Genomic DNA, 6,597 nt, shown 5'->3' with positions numbered 1-6,597 from the left:
CTTTCTTTTTTATTTGATTATTTAATTCTTCTTTCCTCTCTTTTTATTTGTTTACTTTACTTTTTTTTTGTTTTCTTTTCTTTTTCTTTATTATTATTTAAGCTTACAAGTCTTTTTTTCTTTTTTTGCGATTTGTGGCTGTTTGCGAAGATTTACCAAAGTCATCATCAATAATTGCCGATTGCGAGAACACCGTTCTTACAGCTTGCATGCTAATACCCTTTCTTTTGTAGATTTTTTCCACATATTTTCTCATAAAACTATTGTACCACTTCCGAGTAGGTATACCGGTTTTGAATCTATAAGTTTGTTTACATTCATTTTAATGGTTTTCGACAACAGTTAAAATATTATTTCTTTTTAAGCTGAAGCCAATATCACTCAAAAACTGTCCAAGTTCAACTATAAGCCTCTCCGTTACTTGACCTATTGCTCTTGGCCTACCAACACCTGCAGCTCCATTTATTCCTTTAAATCTGCAAACAATAGTTGTTTTAGGAGTGTTTTAGGAGTAGCGGTTTCCGAATATGATATTTTCTTAATACTGATAGATTCAATACAAATATTAATAGCCTCAATACAATACATATGACATTTTCTTAATGATAGCCTCAATACAAATTTTCTTTTGCGACCTTTATCTTTTTAATTTTTGATATTTTTTGTTAACAAACTTTAAGATAAACAAGACGTTTACAAATTTATTTAAAAAGTTAAAAGCGTTAATTAATTTTTATGTTAATTTCGTTTAAGTTTTTAAAAATTGTTGTTTATTGCATGTAGAAACGCCCAAATTTCAAAGTCTGTTCGGTAAATGTTTAAATTATGCAGGAAAGTATTGCTTTTTAAATTTAATAAAGTCTTGCTAGTTTTTGATTTTTTTTTTCAGATAAATAACCACCATCAAATTCTACATCGGACAGTATGCAATTTTTTTTTGTAAGTCAGTTTTATATTGTTAGTTTTGCAAGGTTTTTAAAAGTATTTTACTTGCAAATAAAAAATTTCATGGTATCAATATATATATATATATATATATATATATATATATATATATATATATATATATATATATATATATATATATATATATATATATATATATATATATATATATATATATATATATATATATATATATATATATATATATATATATGTATATATACTATAAATATTTTTTCATATTCTCAATACCCTTAACTTCCAATTTATTTATCACTTTTACTTTAGAAATCACACCAAAATAAAAGATTTAACAATAAGGAAACTAAAGCTGTATGGCAGTGCCGGATTAAGGGCGTCTGGGGCCTCTAAGGCACTTTACGTTTTGGGGCCCTCTATATTTACAATACATGCAATTATTTTTGTTCTACCCACTATCACTAGTCATTTAAAAATTTTAAAAAGAAAAAAAGGAAATTGGTAAATATTGTAATTTATTGTGAGGTACAGAGTAGGCTTACAATTACACACAGAAAAACAAATTATTCAAAAAATATATATAAGTGTTTAGTTTTTTTATATATCTATTTTTCTTGCTTTTGCTGCGGCTAATTTAATAATCAGTTCTGCAATGTATATAATGCTTAATGCATTTATTTGATCTTGGCACATAAGAGAACGTTTTTGATTTTTATTAAGCGCTAACTTCAAAAATGATCATTCACCTTCGCAGACACCACACGCTATTGTTAAATATATCCTAAAAGCAATTGCCACGCTTCGATAAGATTTTTTAAATAGAATATCTTTAAAAGTTTCAAAAGTGTTTACTTCGACATGTGTTTTGTTTTGACCAATCTGAATGTTTACGTGGTCATGGAAGTGAATCCGTTCATTTTCGAACTCAATTTCTAGATCATTAGAATATTTTTGTTGAAGATGTCTTGCTCAATTTCATTTATCCAGTAAATTTTTATTGTTGAAATCTAACAAAAATGAAAAATTTAGTTAAACATTTTGATAACATGATGAGCGTTTTTCCATTTCAACAATTAAACCGTCAACAATTACTAAATACACCTGAGTGTTAAATTTATGCTGTGAAGTTAGTAAACAATCTGTATTTCTTTCCACGAGAAGTAGCTTTCGCTTAATAAGTCGCCGTTGTTCTCTTTTGTAATTGATTTCAAATTCATCAAGATTTAATTGTTCTTTAATTTTTGTTAACATTTTGCGAGCTTCAACTTCATACTACGTAAAATTTTCTCGAATTGTTTTCAAGTATTCTGACAAACTTTTCATATGATCAACAACTACATTCACTGTGAGTCTTTTTTTTTTTTTTAAATATTACATTCACCCTATTTATTCGTTACAATATATCATTCTAAAATAAGCACAGAATGCATGTTTCAAGTTCCAGTAATTTGCACGTAATATTTTTTGACTCATTAATAGTATCAGTGTTTTGTCCACTGTCTTTTGCAATATTCTGTAAGCTTTTCAGAATTTGTATTTAGTGTTATTTTAATGCTTTTATATTTTTTCGCTTTCTGAAACACATCATGCCTAGCTGGCCAGCGTGTTTCAGAAAGCGATTTAAGAACTAACAGACGGGAGCTAACAAGTTCATGATCATTTTTGGAATTATTTACTTCTCTGTTCATTAGACCCACCAATAGGTTATTAGCTGTACAATTTTTCTACTATTCCAAAAAACAACTCGGCTTTGGAACATATGCTTGCTGCGGTGTGTCCTACAAGATTTAAGGAATGTGCACTGCACAGAATATATTTGGCAAGACTGTTAATTTGCCTAGTTTTCATTTAAAGTCCGTTATACTTGCCGGACATGTTGACTGCATTATCGTAACTTTAAGAACGACAGTCATTTATGTCAAGTTTGCATTCAGATAAATAATCTAACAAAGTTTTGTCTAAGCTACTACTTTTGTGACTTTTAGTTGGTATAGTCTTAGAAAATGTTTAAAAATTCAAAGGTGGCTGGATTAACATGGCGTATTATAAAGGTAAATTGATCTACATGTTGTACGTCGGGAGTAGAATCTACTATTATATAGAGGTCAAAAAATTGAAATATTTCGATTTTTTGACCTCTTTTAAAGTTATTTCGGTAATATATTTGCCAACCAATTGAATAAATTCATTACAAATTATTGATGACAAGTACGATACATTTCCTCGACCATAATTTCTAAATTTTTCTATATGACTTGCATAGAAAGTATACTTTGCCATACAACTCTAACTTACCTAAATAGTTACCATTTTTAACAGAGCCGATAATTTCATTTTGTCCTCTCAGAGCTAGATCTCGTTCGCACAAAAATAAAATAACATCTATATTTCTTTGCAAAACTTTTTTCTAATATTTTCACCTTGAGATTCATATATTTTTCAGAATTCAAATTTTAAAATTCACACAGTTTTCACATTGAGATTCATATAATTTACAAAAATTTAAATCTTACTTTTTTGATTGAGTACACCAACTCTAAAAAGAACAAGAATGTCAAGACTATTTTAATGTGATAACAATCGCGATGCCGCATTTTTCCAATCATTAAATCCCGTTATAAACATTTAAGTTGAGATAGGAGAAGATAATTTGCAAACGCCAAAATACAACATTTTGGTCTTTGGATAAAAAATTACCCAAGTACAATCTACTTCTTCGCCATTTATCATTTTACGTTTAAACATTGATTTTGAAAGAAAACGCTGTTTGTTTCCGATTACCTGCACAGTAGAATTTATAAATTCAGCATTGTCATATTCCACATTTTTTGGGATATATTCTTTTTTGACGATATAAGATATTAGTTCCTCAGAAGATTTATAGTCGGCAGGATATTTGCTAAAAGTGTCGTAATTAAATTTAAAATTAGATTCAATAGGAATAGGAATAGACTCTTTCTCCAATGCATTAAAATTCCCTTCGTTCGTTAGCATTGCATTTGCATTTGTCGCCTCCTGCATATCAGTATCATTACCACCACAATTTAATTCTGGTAACGTTGAAGATGTTGAAGTTGATGTCGATGGTTTGTCAATAAATCCTAGTAATGACATTTGTCCTTTTGCAACTTCCTTCATCTTCTTTTCATGTAATTTTCTTTTTTCAGCTCCACTTAAATATTGCCTTTTCATGTTGCTAAAATCCAATTAAGTAAATAATTAAATTTTGTTTTTCATTTAAAATAAAATGCTAGTTTTCCTTACCTGTTTTTCTTTTAAAATTTATATATAATAATTATAACTTATTGGTTAAATAATCAAAGTAAACAAACGAAGCGACTTGATTTTTCTTAATATTAAACTACAGTTAACGTTGAATAGTGCGCATAGTTACGCACGCTTTCGTTAGTTACGATGATTTTTTTTAACTACAATTGGTTGTTTGAAAAGTTTGATTTTCTGTTTTCTTGGAAACAATACATTATTGCCATTGCTCAAAGAGTAAGAAATTCCACCCGTTTCGCATAATGATTTGAAAATGCAAGTTTTATATTAATGTATTCTAACAATTTAAATTTTTAATTGTATTTGTTTTTAAAATTAAACTTAACACTCGTTTGTTTCAAAATAAAATTTTAAATAAATACTTATTTCTTGAGTGAATAAATACAAAATCAGAAAAGATTTTTTAAATTAAAATTTAATATTCACAAAAAAAAAATTTTTAATATTTTTTAATTTTGGGGCCCCTTTTGCATAGTAGGTAATTCGCCATTTTATAAGACTATATAAATATAAAACTATGGAAGTACATAAACTTAAAATATAGATGGAATATAAACACGGAATATAAATTTATTAGAATAAAGCAACTATATAATTTAATATAGAATTTACGCTAATAAATTAATTCAAAATATAACAAACACAATATATAGACTAAACACATGTACATGTATACATTTATACTAAAGTCACGGCAATGTGTTGTTCTTTGATAATAATAGAATGTAACTGTGAGTTTGAATCCATTATCATTGCTCTTGTTGAATCTTTCCTTCAATCAAAATAAACACTAATAATATCTGCATTTGGAAGTTTCGAGTTATCATTTTTATTTGCACCCACCATTACTTTTTTCCTCGCTCTTGTCAACTTAGAAGGACCACAAGCAAGGTAGGCGTATTCAAGAGTGAGAAATCCTGCTTCAATTAAATCTTGTAGATAACTTGTAGCAATATCTGCAGTTGCATCAGGTAAAATTCTAAACCTTTAAAACAAAACTCGTTTATGTTTATTTTTATTAACTCATTATCTAAGCAATTGCTGCCCAATAAAACAATAGTATATATAATCATTTTATGCTAGCCATAGCTGTGTTTTTCTTGACTTCTTATCTAAATATCTTGTTACAAGGAAAGCATAGACGCCTTACTTTTTCTTAAGAAGTCTTTCAACCAACAGTTTATTTTCATTATATTCTTGTAATGTAAAGTAAAAAATAACTGGATCGTAATTTTTGTTGAGAGGAGAGCTAGGAGAAATATTTTTTTGGTCTTTTTTGTCTAATTCTACATCGTCTTTTTCTCTGAGCTAAGCCCAAACATTTATAACTAATAATATTATTATATATCTAACTATTAATATTTTCATAAATGTGTTCGGATATATATATATATACATATATATATATATATATATATATATATTTATATATATATATATATATATATTTATATATATATATATATATATATATACATATATATATATATATATATTTATATATATATATATATATATATATATATATATATATATATATTTATATATATATATATATATATATATATATATAAATATATATATATATATATATATATATATATATATATATAATATTTATTACTTAAAACCTTTATTTACCAAAACAATTGCTGATACTGTAGTTTTAAAATCTTTTTTGGTAAACTTCTTTGTCACTGACTTTTCTCTTTTGATTTTTTATATATTTTATAGTCTCAATTTTATCAGCATGTCCGATCTGCATGTCAGACTTTTTACCTGTCCTATTTCTTTGACTGTATGATCATCTGGGCTTCATAGAATTTTTTTAGTAAAAATACAGGTGCAACTTATATGTGTCTTACTTTAACAACTTTTTGGGGAAGAGTACCCAGACAGATTATTCTCACATACAAGTATGGTATGAGGACATGTAGTGAAGTCCATAAGTTTATCTAATTTCGATATTATATGTGGTGAGATTCTATTTCAATAGGAGAAGTAGTGAGGTCCATAAGTTTATCTATTTTCAAGTTCTTCTTTTAGTTTTACTTTAGTTCTTCCCCATGCATTTTCTACTTTCTCCCAAATATTTTTTATTCGACAATATAACGATTTCTAATCAATAATAACTGGTTTTTAAAACTTAACACTTGCTTTTCTTCATTGAGCAAAAATATGTGGAACTATATTGCTTGCAAGATCACTGTTAGAATATTTTTTGTGGTGTATATTCTTTTGTTCTTACAATAAACTTCTTTTTTTAATAATTGCCCTGTTTGTAGGCAGCTCACTAGGAATTAAATTATTTCCAGATCCAATAAACAGTGAAATTTTTGTGATGGATGAATGTCTAATCTTAGCTTTTAACATAATGTATGAATAACT

At 26.9% G+C, this 6,597-nt stretch overlaps 1 long non-coding RNA gene across 1 annotated transcript; it reads right to left on the bottom strand.

Annotated features, from left to right (window-relative positions):
• Positions 1 to 1,425: 1,425 nt before the first annotated feature.
• On the bottom strand, positions 1,426 to 4,274 carry LOC136078331 (uncharacterized). Its single transcript, XR_010637728.1, has 2 exons — positions 4,189 to 4,274; positions 1,426 to 4,120 (listed from the first exon to the last, which is right to left on the bottom strand). It is a non-coding gene; the product is annotated as an uncharacterized LOC136078331 (long non-coding RNA).
• Positions 4,275 to 6,597: the final 2,323 nt, after the last annotated feature.

Source organism: Hydra vulgaris, chromosome 03 (assembly GCF_038396675.1).
Source record: "Hydra vulgaris chromosome 03, alternate assembly HydraT2T_AEP".
NCBI classification, from domain to species: Eukaryota; Metazoa; Cnidaria; class Hydrozoa; order Anthoathecata; family Hydridae; genus Hydra; species Hydra vulgaris.
The sequence above is the reverse complement of the archived record's forward strand: the minus strand, read 5'-3'. Positions and strand labels throughout refer to the sequence as shown.